Source organism: Musca autumnalis, unplaced genomic scaffold, assembly GCF_047663935.1.
Source record: "Musca autumnalis isolate F117 unplaced genomic scaffold, ASM4766393v1 scaffold_4, whole genome shotgun sequence".
In the NCBI taxonomy this organism is placed as follows: domain Eukaryota; kingdom Metazoa; phylum Arthropoda; class Insecta; order Diptera; family Muscidae; genus Musca; species Musca autumnalis.
This window is the reverse complement of record NW_027411977.1, coordinates 107,843,724-107,859,445: the sequence shown is the minus strand read 5'-3', so window position 1 is coordinate 107,859,445 and position 15,722 is coordinate 107,843,724.

The window sequence follows — 15,722 nt, the reverse complement described above, 5'->3', positions numbered from 1 at the left end:
AAATGTAATTAAAAGAAATTGCAAAATATTAAAAATGAAAACAAGACGTAAAAAAGGTCGAACAATAAGGGAAGACTTTTGACTTAAAATTTTTTTAAGTGGTTCCAGTAAAAAACGTTGCTTAAACGTACCTGCCCGTAATACATTGCATCATATTTACATGCTTCCAAAAACATCAAGAAAATTAAATACTGATAGCCACTTGGCGTAATATTCTAGTATATACAGTTTGTCAAGTAATTGTTTTCGAACCAAGAAAATGAACCTTTTTTCGTATTAATTGATGAAAAATGAGAGATAATTGTAATAAAACTGTCGGGGTTTTTGCAAAAATTAGTTGGTCGACTAGTTTAAGACAAGATAGGATGTATAAATAAAAAATTAAACCATGTATTGCAAGTTGTCAAATAAATGTTTTCGAAATATAATGGAGGTTCCTAAACACCCCATATTTTCGGTAAATACTTGAAAATCATGACATTTTACGCATTTTATTCTTAATAAGGAGTAACTACTAACAAGTATCAACAATATAAGACATAGGATATCCCTAAGGAGGATCAAGATAACGTAACGTTCTCGTTTCGATTCAAATCTCGATTTTTTAGCTAGCCACTGTTGACTCAGTTATACAGTCAATACGAAATAAATAATCTGAATCAGTCGCATGATTTTTCTACCTTTCAACCATTGATGGCTGATTATTATAAGCAACAGTATTTATAACCTTGTGTCGTGTAGCCTAGTTCCCTGAAAAATTAATGTTGAGTTAATTAGCCTTCCGATTAGTGAGAATGTCCATTGGTAGCACGTAACGTATTCCAAGAATATTTTGCCTACAATTTTTTAAAACAATTAAAGCTTTGGATTAATTCCAAAGCTTTGTTTAATGGTATTTAAAGCTGAGCGTGGAAACGAGTAGAGACCTTGTCTATAATTTCAAAATTCAAATATATTAAAAAATCGCAAGGTTCCTCTTATTTTCTTTCTTTGGCATTCAAAATCACAGGTACTCGCGCAATTAATTCCATTCTGTCTTATTCTTAGGCTATAAAATGTATATAAAACAATCTCAACAAAAATTCGGATCCGTTAGTCATTATGTAACCCATTACAAATTAATGTATACAAAAATAATTACTAAGTAATGAGTACGGTGGCACAGAGCTTGTGTGTCCGACTACAAATCCGAGGGTAGTGTGTTCAACGCTCACCGTCGGCCGGGTACTCTTTTTTAACACAGAACAGTTGCTGGTGCACATGTAAACACATGTACGCATTCAAACAACCCTTAATGTGCGTACGCGTGTGTAGCGTGTTAGGCTAGGCTAAAAAGCAGAAAGAAGTTCATGTGTTCAAATCCAGCAGAGGACGAAATATAAAAAAGAATAAAATAAAAAATATGAAGTGTGTTGAAATTGAAAACACTTCCAGTGGCCATAAAATAACTAGTTATTTTAGTGGTTATATTGATCATAGAATAACTAGTTATTCAGAGCGACATGCCCTTGTTAAAATAATGGGTTAGTAGGGGGTTTTGTTCGTATTTATGACTACCAAAAATACTATAAAAATCCATTGTTTTGGGAGGATTTTTTTTGCTGGGAATATGTGTGTTCCCGTACTTTTTAATGGTAAAAGTAGTAAAAGAGAGAATTGTGAAAAATACACATGCAACTTTATTCAAAAGATACCTCCCGAATTTCGGTATTTTAAAGGTTAGCCACATTGTTTTACCGAACCTGCTGATATTTGGTTTTTATTTAGTCTTCTTCTTAAAAGAAAGCAAACCAATTGTTCCATTTAATTCAATACAACTCGTGGTGGAGGGTATAGAAATTTCGGCCTGACCGAACTTAACGCCGTTCTTACTTGTTTAAAATGCAGTTAAATCTCGAATGAATTGAATAATAACAGCCAACTCTTTTTGAAAATGTTACTGAGATGTTGATCAAATACAAATTTACAACTTACAGTCCCGATCAGTAGTTATAGTTTTTTTTATTTGGTGGGCAACATTGGGCCACTGTGGTAATAAAGTGGTTACTTTAATGGAAGAGGAAGTTGATGGTTGGTAGTAGTCAATGAAGTACAAAGCGTGATTGGGACATTCGGAATTGTGAAAAATGTTGATTTCCATTTAGGGACAATTTCCACTTTTTTGGTATCATAAAGGACAATCTTGTAGAGAATTTTCACTGCCACAACATTTTTTTGTTCCATTTTGATAAGGCTTGCGGTTTCCCTGCAAAATCGAGAAAACCTAAAAATCCCTAAAAATGGGAACTTTAACCGTGATTTATTTAAAAAGCACTCCGGCGATTTTTTTATTTTTCCTATCTCTAAACATTGTAGTTTCAGAATCCGCAAAAAACTTCTCAAGTGTAAGCTCTTTTCATTTAAAGTCGGTTCAAAAGCACCTTGTGCTGTGGGCAGCATTGGACCATTGTGGTAACATAGTTTGTTTTTTTTTTATGTCTTTGAATTATTATTATATTTTTATTACACTGTGCAACAAAATGGAGGTGAAAGTCTGGGGCACGGAAAATTCCTCTTGGTTAAGAAAGGTCTTGGTAAGTATATTAAGAATCCCGAAGGACAGATCCGCCGTGAGTCGAACTTCCGCGTTATGGCGTGATGAAGTTTTTGCTAGAGACCCTGTAAGGCATCGGGAATTAGTGTTATATCTTTGTTCACTGTTGTTTTAGCTTATTTTTGAGATGACATGTCTGCAGTCAAATCGAATCAGGATTATTTTCGTAGTGGACTTCGACCTTCTAACTCGCTTCCTTCAATGTCTTTTTCGTCCTTTATTTTAAGAGCCGCTATAAAAGTACCACAAGATGACGTTTTTCAGCTTCGAAATGTTCTGCAAAAATGTCGCTCAGGAAATTTTAAGTACGGATCTCATTGACAACTAATCGATTTTGTCGTGTTTTCGTGGTCGTTCTGTGTATTTACCCTGTTTTTGTTCAGAAAAAGACTATATTTTGTTTTTTTGTATGTATATTCGTTACAGAACATACAAAAACACAAAACACAGTTTTTTCTGAGCAAACAGGGGTAAATGTCAAAAATGACTATGAAAACGTGACAAAATCGATTAGTTGTCAATGACAAAGGCTCTTAAAATAAAGGACGAAAAGTTGAGTTCTTTAAAAACCTTTTCAATAAATTACCGTAGCATTTACACGAAGTGAGTTATTTTATTTTTCCTCAGGTACTAAATTTTAGTGAATTTTCAACTTTAGTGGACTGGAACTTTTACTGAACAGCACTTTTTTTAATTTATTGAAATTAAATGGGTAAAAGTGTGTGTTTTTTCATAACGTTTCTCATATAAATTATAGTTTTTTTACAACAATTGAGATGTTTCCATTATATGAGATTTTACATCAGTTTTTTTATTTAGTTTTGAACAATGTTAAAATTTAAAAAATTAATTTTTTTACAAATTTTGTGTAGTTTTATGGTTGTTTTTTTATTGGTGTTTGACACTTTTTTAAGGGTTAAAACCCATGAAAAGCTCAAAAACTCTCATATGAAAAAAACTCAAAATTTTAACTTTGAACTTGAATTCCTCTGAAACTACTCGAACGAATTTAAATATTTTTAATGCATCGGAAATCAGAAAGAAAATTATGGAAATATTTCTATCCGTTCAAAATTTACAGAGTTTTGGCCAGGAAAATACGATTTTGAACCACTGTGCATCGGTGATATGTAATATGTATATTGTACCAAAAAAAGTGGAAATTGTCCCTAAATTCAAATCCAATCTTCGAATAATAATATAACATACAACATTTTTCACAATTCCGAATGTCCCAATCACGCTTTGTACTTCATTGACTACTACCAACCATCAACTTCCTCTTCCATTAAAGTAACCACTTTATTACCACAGTGGCCCAATGTTGCCCACCAAATAAAAAAAAAACTATAACTACTGATCGGGACTGTAAATTGTAAATTTGTATTAGATCAACATTTCAGTAACATTTTCAAAACGAGTTGGCTGTAATTATTCAATTCATTCGAGATTTGCATTTTAAACAAGTAAGAACAGCGTTAAGTTCTGTCAGGCCGAAATTTCTATACCCTCCACCACGAGTTGTATTGAAGTAAAATGGAACAATTGGTTTGCTTTCGTTTAAGAAGAAGACTAAAAACCAAATATCAGCAGGTTCGGTAAAACAATGTGGCTAACCTTTAAAATACCAAAATTCGGGAGGTATCTTTTTAATAAAGTTGCATGTGTAATTTTCACAATTTCTCTTTTACTACTTTTACCATTAAAAAGTACCGGAACACACATATTTTTATAGTATTTTTGGTAGTCATAAATACGTACAAAACCCCCTACTAATCCATTATTTTAACAAGGGCATGTCGCTCTGAATAACTAGTTATTCTATGATCAATATAACCCGTAGAATAACTAGTTATTTTATGGCCACTGGAAGTGTTTTCAATTTCAACACACTTCATATTTTTTATTTTATTCTTTTTTATATTTCGTCCTCTGCTGGATTTGAACACATGAACTTCTTTCTGCTTTGTAGCCTAGCCTAACACGCTACACACTCGGCCACGCGTACGCACATTAAGGGTTGTTTGAATGCGTACATGTGTTTACATGTGCACCAGCAACTGTTTTGTGTTAAAAAAGAGTACCCGGCCGACGGTGAGCGTTGAACACACTATCCTCGGATTTGTAGTCGGACACACAAGCTATGTGCCACCGTACTCATTACTTAGTAAGGGGTAATATAAGTAGTTATTTTTGTATACATTACTTTGTAATGGGTTACATAATGACTAACGGATCCGAATTTTTGTTGAGATTGTTTTATATACATTTTATAGCCTAAGAATAAGACAGAATGGAATTAATGGCGCGAGTACCTGCGATTTTGAATGCCAAAGAAAGAAAATAAAAGGAACCACGCTCAGCTTTAAATACCATTAAACTAAGCTTTGGATTTACCCCCAGTTTTTGTAACTTATTTTTGTTCGTTCGTCTATTTTCGTAATAATTTAGGCATCCATAGCTCAGCCCACAGATGACATACAGATTTTATTTTTCGTAGATGAGTTCCATATATAGCTAAGAATTCCTCATTTAAAAATCAGCGCTCTACATTTGCGCTAAGGTGAATAAATCGATCTACAAAATTTGACAATTCGTGTGAGAAGAATAAAAATTTTTACAAAAACTGGGGGTTAATCCAAAGCTTTAATTGTTTTAAAAATTTGTAGGTAAAATATTCTTGGAATACGTTACGTGCTACCAATGGACATTCTCACTGATCGGAAGGCTAATTAACTAATTCCTTTAGAGCAAAGGAGCAGGAGGAGTCAACATTAATTTTTCAGGAAACTAGGCTACACGACACAAGGTTCTAAATAATGTTGCTTATAATAATCAGCCATCAATGGCTGAACGCTAGAACAACCATGCGACTGATTCTGATTATTTATTTTGTGTTGACTGTATAACTGAGACAACAGTGGCTACCTAAAAAATCGAGATTTGGATCGCAAACTTTTTCTTGTTTATACTCCAATTGTTATTGCTGAAAATTGAAAAATTGAATTTTCGTAAGTTTTACCATTTTTGTATCGTGTCCTTATAAAATAATGTCATGACTACAATTTCCCAACTTAAACTTATATATCTCAAAAATGGGACAATCTAGGAAAAAATTACGAAGGCACTCTTGTAGAGAATTTTCATAGCTATAAGATTTTCTCTAGGCTCACTTCGATAAGACTTACCGTTTTCAAACCAATCGTGAAAAACTAACAAAAAAACTTAAAAATGTTACCTGAACTTCTATATCTCAAAACCTAGGAACAAATCATGACCGCCAATCCTCTAGAGCCGATTTTTCTTATTTTTGGATTTTTCTCATCTATGAACATTGCTGTTTCAGAATCCGCAAAAACGTCCCAGGTATAAGCGGTTTATATTTAAAGTTAGTTAAGGCGCACCGTACATGTCAATGTTTTATAAGGAGGCGATACAGTCAGTGCATTTCTTAATTTGAACTTCTATATCACAGAACTTGTAAAACAAATGGTAAAAAATAAAGGAAATTTTCAGTGTTACGACATTAACATTTTCTTTAGTTCCATATTGATCGGGCTTGAACTTTATTTAAAAAGTGCTCCAGCGTTATTTTTATTTAGTTTGTGACTTTTCTTACTATGAACATTGTATTTTTAAAATCCGAAAAAACTTCCCTGTTGTAAACCCCTTTCATTCAAAGTTGGTTCAAGAGCACCGTGAGCATCATTTGGTAACTCCTTAACCGCAACAAATGAATAAGATTTTTTTCGCAGTGTACTTATTTTTGCAACTACTTATCGTAATAGATATAAAAATATTTTTTTTCTCGACCGAAAAATTCGGCCTTCAAAGGGTTAATTTACATTTGTTTTCCACGGCCTTTGTCTAAGAAAGAAAACGAAAATTGTTTAAATACAATTTTGGCGAAGAGGAAAAAGTTCCTATCGGTATTTAGGATTCACATATTCGATACACATTATGAATACACAATTGTCCATCAATTAATAAAGAAAGTATTAAACTTCAAGTAAAAATTAAATTCAGACTAACTTTTCTTGGGGGCCTCCGCCACTCTAAAATGTATAGTATAATAATCACAATGTTTGTTTATTTACATTCATATAAATGATTATGATACTTAAACTTAGTATATACCCACATACTAAGTACTCAGTTTTAATAGTATCTAAAATAGTTCTCTTCACTTATATCAATAAACGAATTGTTTAACCCGCTTTTTTGAAGGCATTCATTCACTTCAGATTAGAGAACGTAACAAAAATGCAAGTTACACATAAAAATGTAAAAAAAGAAAAAAAAAACACCAAACGTCTTGAATGTTATCGAGTTGATAAGAAATATTGTTCTTCTTAAGTGACGAGAATTATTTTGAAAAATGTCAGCAATTAATTTAAACTTATCACCAGAGTTGCCAATATAACAATCATTCTGTGTCTGTGTGGATTAATAAAATGTGCCTAATTTACACATTTCAGGCAATCAACGTGTTTCGCTTACCCAACATTTTGGTTAAATATGGAAATCAGCTTGCATAAGTCTCCAAATTGTATCAATGGAGTATCCAAAGCAATGTTCCAGTATCGTACCTTAAACCTTCACCGTGTTCCAGTGCAAACAATTCAGTACATGTATTTAAATCGTATTTAAAGGCCTTACCCCAAGACCATTCCATTGTACCACCCAATAAAAAGCACTAAATCAACAAGTTAAGATCAACACCGCACCAGAATTCATTCAGTATTTACTAAATGCTACCTTGCCGTACAACACCAAAGCGATTGACAAACGTTTGTAGAGTTTAGAGGCCGGAAATTTGGATACCTCAAGATAAAGTTGGGTGTGCCACTATCATCTGTACACTTTAACCTTTTTCTTGGTAAGCTACTTCAACCACTGGATGACCACATGACCTCATATGCTGACGACAGGTGTAGTAATATATGGTACCTGTGCCAAAATCAATATGTGTGTTCTTTTACTCAAAATTTGTACAAATTTTTACTGGATGTTGTTCGTTTACTCTACAGTACAATGAAAAAGAACTTAGTCGATTACAAGATGTTACTGGACTTGTACAAATTTTTACAAATTCTTGAGTAAACGAACTCACCTAATATGTACCACCATTAATACGTAATCTTTACTTTACTGAAAAAATGTTAAATTTAACGGAGGGCTACACCAAAATGTGAACCGATCTTTTGCTGGATTTGAAGAAATTGTGTTATAAAATAAACGATTAAATCGGTTACAAGTAAAAAGCGTTAAGTTCGACCCGGCCTAACTTTTTATGCCCTCCACCATGAAATATTCTGAACTTATATGGAAAAATTAGTTTTCTTTTTGTTATGAAAGTTCCAAAGACCACAAAGGTTCCTAATTCTAATTAAATCGTCAGATAAAAGCTTGAAAATACGTGAAATCGGGCAGTGCCGTTATATGAGTTATATGGGGTATGTCCAGATTTTTGATGAAGAAGTCTTTAACAACTGTATCAAATGACATACGATTTTGCCCGAAAATTTAGATAAAAACTAAAGCAACCTAAAATCGGTGGTACCGTTAGATGAAGCCATAGCAAAACGTGGACCGCAATTATTGGTTGAGATTTTTTTCTCACTTCAAACTAAAATGCCAAATTATAGTCAATTCGGTCTAATTTTATGTCCACAATTTTTGGTGGTAAAGTTTTTTGACCATTTCGAACCTTAAATGTTAAATTGTAGCTAATTCGATTTGAAAACGTGCTAAAAACGTCAGAATATTTAAAATCGGTTGGCGCCGTTATATGGAGGCTACTCGTATATCCAAACATAGGCCTATGTTCAACATATTTATTAGATACAATTTTTGACCACTTATATGGGGTCTGTACCAAAACATTGACCTATGTCCACAATAGTTGGTGGATAAGTTTTTTTGTCCACCCTAAATCCCAAATTTTAGCGAATTCGATCTCAAAATGCAGCTAAAAATTCAAAAATACCTCAAATCGGCTGGTTCCGTTATATATGACCTAAACCATATTCTAACATGACCTGTAATTTGACGATTAGCGTTAGATGAGGTACCCACTACGAACCTCTGCTAAAAAATCGATATGTTTTTTAGAAACCCAAGAGCCAGGGTGATTTTCTCTTGATAAGGCAGAAAAAGTGGTTGAATAAATTATGGGCAAGGGCTAAAGCACACTCGAATCAGGGAAAGAATGATTGCAGTGAACGATCGGAAGATACGTGCGTGAAATTTTTTCCTACAGTTTTGTAGACCACCCCTAGAGATATAGGTCAAAGAGGTGTACGTCGTACAAGAGCCCTCTTAGCCGAAAAGGTATCACCACAATTTACGATGAGCGATGCTGCAGATGGCATCTGAAAGTCGAAATCATCTAATGCGTTGGGAATCGCAATGGTAATAATTGAACAACTATATGGACTTGGAGTTGAGTATTTGACAAGTACCGTAAATTTATCATTTCCCCATGATGGGAAAATGGTTCACAGTTGTATGTATTCCTAAAAATGGACTGTATCACAAAAGCATATCCACACATATCAGAGGAGAACTGAACCAGACCTATGGAAGAATACTTCCCTCCAGCCGTGTTTAAAAACGTAGATAACACTGTGCAACAAAATGGAGGTGAAAGTCTGGGGCACGGAAAATTTCTGTTGGGGAAGAAAGGCCTTGGTGAGTATATTAAGAACCCGGAAGGACAGATCCGCCGTGAGTCGAACTTCTGCGTTATGGCGTGATGAAGTTTTTGCTAGAGACCCTGTAAGCCATCAAGAATTAGCGTTATATCTTTGTTCACTGTTGTTTTAGCTTATTTTTGAGATGACATGTCTTCAGTCGAATCGAATGAGGATTATTTTCGTAGGGAACTTCGAACTTCTAACTCGCCTCCTTCAATGTCTTTTTCGTCCTTTATTTTAAGAGCCGCTATAAAAGTACCGCAAGATGACGTTTTTCAGCTTCGAAATGTTCTGCAGAAATGTCGCTCAGAAAATTTTAGGTACGGCTCTCATTGACAACTAATCGATTTTGTCGAGTTTTAATTGTCATTTTTGACATTTACCCTATTTGCTCAGAAAAAACTTTGTGTTTTTGAATATTCTGTAACGAATATACAAAAAAAAAAAAAAACAAGTAAAAGAGGGCTATATTCGGACTGGGCCGACCATGTGATACCCTACACCACTTCCCTTGGGCACTAGTTTTCCGCGGGATTTACTTATATGATTGCGAAGTCTCCATTGTTCCTTCGGCGATGTTGTGGGAATATATGTATTTATGATTGCGACACGTTATATTTTATATTCATTATTTCATGATGGTGAGATGGACCATTTTGGCTACATATACATTAATTTTTCGTCAAAAAATAAAAATTTGTATTAAGAAAGAAAAAATACCAAACGCATTTAGAAATAGCTTTTGGTGCTTACTTTATCCGATTCGATCAATATTTCGAGGTCAGTACATTGTCGCAATTTGAACTTCTATATCTCAAAAGTGATAAAACCTAAAGCTGAAAACCCATTAAACGTTTGATTAAAGTGTTGTGTTGTGTTTGTGTTGGATGTGTTTTTAGCTTAAGAGAATATCATAAAGGTCAATCTTGTAGAAAATGTTCACATCTACACTATCTCAATAATGTCAATAGGAATTGCGGCTTCCAAGCAAAATCGTAAAGACCTAAAAAATGTGAACTTTGATCGCGATTAATTTAAAAGCGCTCTAGCCATTTTAATGTTTTCTTGATTTTTCTCATTTATGAAGATTTTAGTTTCAGAATGCTCACAAACTTCTCAGATCTAACTGCTACATTGATATAATTTGCATCATGTGAGAGATCAAGATTTGGGTTTCAAGTTTATTTTTCGTATGTTTTCCGAATATGCCTCCAGAATTTAAATTACTGATTAAAAATTAAGTTTGGATATTTTTCCCACCAAAAATATGGTAAATTTTACACGCTAAATTCTATTCGATCATTATCAACAGTTATCGGCACTATCCTTGACCAAAACTATTCCCTCGTGCAAACATTTGACAGTATTGAACTATAACTGCGACCTCTAGCGTGACTAAGGTTACACTTCCCACAATTAAAACTGAGGGATCCCTGCATATACCAGGCTGTAACTCTGTTAACTAACCACGTACAACAACATAATTAACATCAATGGAAAGGTCAAGCGCTCCTCTTCTACATATAACTTACATGGGTTTAACATATTTTCCAGGAATAAAGATGTAGTTATTTCACTAAAACTTTACCAATTTCCACACAAAAGTTCTGGTCCATTTAACCCGCTAAATATTATCTGATCATCACGTTAAATTGTAAGCTACTTCTCTGACGTAAACCCAAACGTTACATAAAATTTCGCGCCGATAAGGCTAACATTGCGACCTACAGAGCCGCTACAAAATTGGATAATAATTTTGTTTTTGGTTCATTTCACCCCCTAAATATTTCACAATCATCGCCAAAAACTATAGGGGTCTATTCTGGTTTGAACCCGCCCTCGTGAAGATTGGTCCATAATTGCAGCCTGTAGCGTGCGTACAAATTTTAATGGACGGACGGACGCACATCTCAAAATTGCTTTATCTCGTCGAGATATGAATTTTAGTATACAACATGAGGGGTCTATAACGAATATTTCGCGTGTTCACAATGTAATCAATTATATTTGTGTGGCGAGGGTGGACCTTTCCGAAAATCCACACCTTCCACACCTACGACCTTGGCGTCAGGTTCTGTCGCCGATGACATATGTGATCTACATAACTTAACATACTTAGACGCTAAATATACTGTCACGCTGTTCACAACCTGGACAGCTGAAATGAATTTCCCCCAGAACACAACGGTTGATGGTGTCCTGATTCTGAGAAATAACTACCCCAAGATATTAGATATTCGAATAATGAAACATGCCAGAATGTAGCCCTGATGACTGCAGCAGGGTGTCTCTTCCTGACACCAGTGGATACTCTGAGGATCTCCATTATGAGGAGACAAAAATGTTACCGGAGCATCAGCACAACAAGATGTTGTCGACCCAAAACCTGCTTGGGTGGTTTTACAGTGATGCCATTGCACAGACAATATTAAGTTACATTCCTGTAATTTTAAGGTCCGTACACCGAGCCACATGGACCGACTAGCTCATAAATTAATAACAATTCTAAGATAATGGGTTTGGGATTTTGTCGGTACATATAGATCCACGTTTTCATGTAGACCCCATAGAACGGTCCCCCTGATTTTCGGTATTTTGAAAGTTGTGTCCTCAATATCCAACTGAAATGGCTGAAATTTGACATATAGTCTGATATGGATGGAATTTGGTATTTAGTCTTCGAAATATGTTAAACACTGCAGAAGAAATCTATCAGTATAGGTCCGCGTTATCATAGCCCCCATCGAAGTGTACCTCCCGATTTTCGGTATTTCCTTTCACTTTGATCTTTCTCGTTCGTTTTGTTCATTATTCAGATGCTGCCACATTATTAAATAAACGTAAATCACAATCGCTGCATTTTTTTTATTTTTATGTCAACTAATCCACCAAACTACGAAAACAAAAAGAATGATGAAAGGGAAAGTTTCATTGAACTACATCGGTCTCGGACTATATAGAACGAAGGAAACAAAAGAACAACGAATGAAAAAGATTCATCGAACTACATTGGCCCGGAACGATTTGGAACTATGGAACTATATTAAGGAACTAGTTCTTTTTGGGAAAAGGAACTAGAAAGATCGATCCGCTCCGGGAACTAGATTGCCCAACTCTAATATAGAACGGTCCCTCTCAATTTTCGGTATTTTGAAGATTTCAGCGTTATTACCAACCAAAATGGATGAATATTGATGTTTAGTAGTTCATGGGGGTATACAAAGTTCCATAAGAGAATTGAGAGTAAACGTACACGTTTCATATAACCACCTCCCCATTTTCAGTATTTGGAAAGTTTTAGCCACATTACTTAAATTTTGTATTTAGTCTTCGCGAAAATCATTCTTCTTTGCAAACTCATATAGATCCACGTTTTAAAGCCCCCATATAAAGGTACCTAATATTTTAGATTTTTTGTAGATTTTAGTCACATTTTTCTACCGAATTGGTTTTAGCCTAGCCCCCGTGAACCGGTATTGCCCAATTTTATGTATTTCGTGATTTCATGCTTATCTTTTTTTTGTTTTGTCAAATTTTCGAACCGATAATTGTTTGTAATTTAGTACTGTGTGTTGTAATGTCATGTTCACACGACCGTTTCAATTACGTTGTTCACCTGTCGAACGACGTACACGAATTAACCCGTTTCCACGACACCATTCGTAATTAACAGAAACATAAACAACATTTCCTTAATTTTTGTTTCCTTGTTTTCACGAAAATTTGAACCGAAAACACATAAAATATACAATAAATGAATAGGAAAACCAATAGACTTTCCTTCAAATGTATCTTCTATATTTAACTACACACATTTCATTCATTTTTTCCATAAATTCTGAATAATTTTGTATTTTCAATATATTTTTATATGTTACTATTTTCAAAATTAAAGAGAGAGAGACATGTCAAAACAATGTTTGTGTATACACACTTTCAGTTATTTGTTTCCTTTTTAATTCTGATTTTTTACGCGACTTTGAACTAATGGACAAGAAATGTGTGTGGAATTAAGAAGGAAACACAACCATCTTCCTTCTGCATCTATATAAAATGTTTAGTTCATTAATTTTCATTCATCTTTTTCCTTTTTTCTAAAAATTTTTGTGTTTTCAACAAATTTTTCAATTTTGAATTTAGACATGTCATAATTAATTTTTTCGATAAATTTTCTCATTTGTTAGGGATGGGACATACTTATTCGTCGTTCAGAGAGTGTTTCTAATCGAACAACGTAGAAAAATCGTCGTTCGTTCATAGAATTTTGTGTGGGGAATTAAGTAATTTATTCGTAGTTATGGGTCGAACAACGAATAGAGAACGAACGACGTACCGTGGAAACGGGCTATAAGAGGATACAAAAGCTCGAATCGGAAAATTTTAAATATTGGCCACTGTTTTGAAAAAAAAACTCTGATGACCCTGTTATGTGTAGAGATGGGAAATGGGTAAATACCCAAATGGTAAATACCCATTAAAATGGGTAAATTGGGCAAAAATGGGTAAATACCTAGAAATTTACCCAAATTGTAGGTAGAAACTATCGAACCAACAATGCTCAAATTAGAGGGGAAAACACGGTGTTTTAGCAAATTTTACCTTCAATATAAATATGATTATCTTATTTGCATATGAAGCAAGTGTAAATATTACCTATCTTGGTACATATTTTGGTAAACCTCCCAAAATAATAACAGCATCATTTCTGACATATGAAAGCATTTAAAGCGGTTGGTTGAAGTCCTCCTTGCGAGAAACACCAATGTTTGCCGACGTTCCTTCGTAACCCTTGTATCAAATGGTTTTATCCACGATTTCTGTTGATTATATTGAGATTTGGTCCTATCCCGCAAAATTATACTTTTTGCAGCCTGTAGCCCACATGTAGCGTTAACAGCCGATACGAAACATAAAAAATATTGAAATCGCGAATTTTAGGCGATTTTCTAGCCTTTTTTGCTATATTTTCAATTTTCTATATGACAGAAAAACAAAATATTCATTTCAAAATACATTTTTATATACCCAAATAAACACCCAAAAAAGGCATTTAAAAGGTATTTACCAGGTATTTACCCAATTTTTGGGTAAATACCGGGTAGAATCCCATCTATAGTTATGTGAGCTGTTTTAAAGGGCTTTTTAATTTCATAAACGAAAGGAAACAAATTAAAGCCGTTCTTAATCCTCCTTAAAAAAAATTACAAGATTGTTACACATTTTAGGGTAACCAGACAGAGCTTATATTTTTATACCCTACACCACTCTGTGGTAAGGGTATTATGTGTTAGTGCATTTGTATGTAAAATGCCTATGGAAAAGAGATAGACCCATAGTTCCTTCTAGGGATATGCATAGAATCACTTTCTGAGTCGATTTATACATGTCCGTCCGTCCGTTCGCAACATACAGGTCGCATTTATTGTTCGATTTGGATGTAAATTAAGGAAGATCATTTTTTTAGCCTAATGAAGAAAGATATTTCTTTTGGTGAAAATCGGTTCAGATTTGGATATAGCTGTCATATATATCTTCGGCCGATTTGAGGTATTTTATGCACCCAACACGCTGTATCTGTCCAAAGTTGATGAAATTTGGAATGTGTTACGGAATTAGGTCTATAGATAAATGTGCCAAATTATATCAAACTCGGATATAGCTCCCATATAATTTTTCGGCCGATTTTTTGGTATTTGGTGCACGAAACACGTTATATATGTCCGATCTCAATGAAATATGGAATATGGGACGGAATTTGGTCTAGAAATAAATGTGCCAAATTTTGTCGAAATCGGTTCCCATTTGGATATAGCTCCCATATATATTTTCGACCGATTTAAGGTATTTGATGCTATGTATGTATGTCTGATGTATGTATTTCTAGTTTTGATGAAATTTAGAATGTGTGACGGTGTTTGGTCTAGAAATATATGTGCCAAATTATATTCTAATCTGTTCACATTTGGATTTAGCTCCCATATATATTTTACCTATTCACAGTGGTGTAGGGTATCATATAGTCGGCCCCGCCCGACTTTGATCCTTTCCTTACTGGTTGTAGTTATCGTACCGGAAATACATACATATGCACTTCCTATTTAAGTAATGGTCAGCCACTTTACTTATTCTTCTATCCATAACTAAGCCTAAACGTAGCTAATAACGACAATTTTTGATAGATTAACGATCAACTCGTTATGCCACACATCAAGACTGTTGTTATATCTTATTTCAAATTTTAATTCAAACCTTTTCGTTTGAATTTCTAACGTTTTGGTCGTTGGATTGGAGTTTTTTACGTAAAGGCGCCTATAAAAAAAACCTTTTAAATCCATATATTTCATATACAACCTATAAATTAGCATTTTTTTAAATTTTTAAAATTTATCTCAAAAATACACATTAAATTTCTTCCCACCAAAAACTAAACA